Genomic DNA, 3,401 nt, shown 5'->3' with positions numbered 1-3,401 from the left:
TAACTTTATAATATTACAAAAACTAGTCGCGAAAATGTACATTTTGGCACATACGATACATACCTAATTAATACGCCTTTGACCGGTTGAGACCGAAGAACGGAACTTAAAAGCAATACGACCGCCAATCGAACTAAAGAAATTTGATCTGATTTCACTCCAAATGGAATGGTTTGATCTCCATTTTTTTCATTCAGAACCTAAAAGTAATTCGCCCTAAGTTACGCCAAACAGTGTATGTACATTGACTTAGGAGTTGATTGGTTTTTCATAGAAATTTATAATGCATACAACTAGCTTTTATCATGATTTTACATAAATCAGTAAAACTTGTTTGGTTTCATACAGGAAATCGATTTCCACAAATTATCACCTACCTTAGGAGGCTAAGTAAGCAACTTTCTCCATTTTAAAGCAACTGAATTTATAGAAAATTCTACTCCCGTTAATTACAATTCATATGATTTTAATTAGGAGGTAGCCAAATAACCCATCAGTTGATTAAAGACTTATCAAAGACTTGCCAACACTTCATAAGAAATACTCAATGTCCACCTAATAAAAACTTGTAGCTAACTACACTTTTACCTCATCGTGAAATATTTCATCATATAAACGTCTTATATTGAAAAATTCTAGGTATAATTTTATTAATCAATTAGTAGTGAAGAAAGAAATAGTTTGAAAGTCATGTGTTCGTATGGTGTGAGTATATGACGTGTATTTTTTTCTTCATATGCAATATTGATTGTTTTTTTGAGTTAGTAATATAGGGATGTCGTCAAACAAGTATAAATAGGTACTTCATGATTAGCGGCTTCAACTAAAGTGGGTGGGTGTAGGCAGAGTTCTAATAAATGATGGGCGTACGTATATGTCATCAAATTTTATTGTCAATGTCCCACAGTGATTAATAAAAGATGGTTGCATTTTGTATTATATCTACCCAACTATAACCACTACTTTAGAGTCTCTTTGGCCTAATGTACAAGAAACTATTTATGTCTTTGAAAATGATTTTTTTTAGTAAGCTATTTTTTTACAAAAATTGTAGGTGTTTGGCTTTTGTTTTACAAAACCGTTTAAGTGTTTTTTTACTTAAGCGAATGAAAATGAAAAAAAATTATGGTTAAAAATATGTCAAGATGAGCCTCTATTTGTAGAGAATGAAATAATGTGAATGTGTATTTTATTGAAATTTCTACTACATGCAAATCTATACAATATAATTAAAAGGCTACTTAAAGCATTTAATTTTTAATCCATGTGTAATTTTTCTATTGGTTAATAATAATTCACTTATATTAATTACTTGATTATCTAACTAGAAGTAATCTCTAAATACCATGTGTTACATGCTTATAAATACTAACAAAATAAAAAAATATTAGTTACAAACACAAAAAACGAATTAATACAAACCTTTTATTTTCCTCTCATAAATTTGGTATCAATCTACCTACTCATTTAACTTTTATTTCTTTTATTTAGTAGATGGTCTTTTCGTTTTTCCTCAATTATTTTACCATAAATTTTTTTTATCTCCCTTAGTTCACAAAACATTCTTCTCTCAAATAAATTCTTGAAATTAATTAGATAAATTTAAAAAATGGGGTTAGAGAGAGAAAGCTCCCCCTTCTCTCTAGGGTTTCCTAGGTTCTAGCTTGCACGATGGCAAGGAAGAACGTCCCAAAAAAATCCCAGAAAAAGTATAAAACAAAATCGCGAGCTAAATTTCGACTTTCTTTTAGTAACTGTTCTGCTCTAAACCTAGATATGGATTTACCGGAATCATCTGAGAAATTGGGAGAAGGTTCACAATCTGCGGATGCTAGAACATCGAGGAATATTAGCGAGATTGTTGGGATTCCAGTTCTGAATATGGATTCTATTGTTGAGGATGCAGTCACTGATTCTGAGGCGGAAGAGGATAATAATGAAGGATGGACAGAAGTTAGAGGTAAGCAAAAATCAAAGTCTCATTCTTTATCATCTGTTGGTTCCCCTAGGAGTAATTTGTTGCATCTCATAAATGAGGATGTCCTACCTGAGATTGAGTATTGGAAATCTGCAGTAATCTGTTACGTCTTAGGGGGGAATCCTCCATGGGAATTAATTACTAGATTTGTCAATCGATTGTGAGGGAAATATAAGTTTGATAAGATATCGTCCTTACCAAATGGTGCTTTTTTAGTAAGATTCCCTACAATGGAGTGTCAATCTTTAGTGCTGCAACAAAGATTTTCAATGTTTGATAACAAACCCCTTGTTGTTAAACCTTGGACTGAGAATGGAAGTTTGGCAAAAGAGAGAGTGAAGAAAGTTCCTATCTGGATTCGTCTATGTGGCCTTGCCCTAAAGCTCTGGGGAACTTCCTGCGGAGAAAATTGCTTCCTTGATATGGAGATATATGAGATGCGATGAAGCCACTATGAACAAAACCAGAATAGGTTATGCAAGGATAATGGTTGAAGTGGAGGTTGACCAGAGTTCTCTGAAAGGATTTATTTTGTGGATGAAAAGGGAGTAGAGGTGAGTGTGATGGTGAATATGAGTGGAAGCCTATCACTTGCTCTGTCTGTAATGGAGTATGTCATGGCAATGCAGAATGTAGAAAGCTATTACTCCTTCAATCTGCTCCTATGAATCGTCCAAAAGCTATTCCTAAGCCCAACCAAGTATCGAGACCAATTGTGAAACCTGTGAATGTAGCAATTGAAGGAGGTAACCTTGAACCTGGCCCTGTGTCTATCCCTGCACCTGATAAGATGCCACAAACAGTGCCTGTCACCAGAATTGTGAGACAGGAACACAATACAAGGGGATTATCCATAGGATTACCTTTTAGGCCACCAGGACCATCTTATGCTGTAGTGCTAACTAGTCCAACAAAAAACATGAATGGGAGACAGGACAAACCACCTGATAATTATCATAATGGATAATATAGGTAGCTGGAATGTGAGAGGTATGAATAAGCTTCCTAAACAATTAGATATTAAAAGATTTTTACATCAGAATAATGTAGGTTTATATGGTTTAGTGGATCATAAAATAAAGGGACCTGATTATGCTAGAGCTCTTGCAATATTGGGGCAAAGATGGAGTGGTATTCATAATTACAATCATCATCAAGGTGGAAGGATATGGATCATCTAGGTAAATCAATCTTTTTCTGTTAACTTAATCCACATGTCTGCTCAGCAAATTACTATCAGAGTGTCTGAACAGTCTTCTGGGGATAATTTTTTGTTCACTGTGGTATATGGGTCTAATGATGATGTTGAAAGGAGGGAGTTATGGAGGGAATTGAAGGATATTAAGGATGAGTGCAATGAACCTTGAAGTATTTGTGGTGACTTTAACAGTTGTAACACCCCAAGTGATTGAGAGATGGAAAG

Source organism: Silene latifolia, chromosome 9 (assembly GCF_048544455.1).
Source record: "Silene latifolia isolate original U9 population chromosome 9, ASM4854445v1, whole genome shotgun sequence".
Lineage (NCBI taxonomy): Eukaryota > Viridiplantae > Streptophyta > Magnoliopsida > Caryophyllales > Caryophyllaceae > Silene > Silene latifolia.
Note: the sequence above shows the minus strand (reverse complement) of the source record.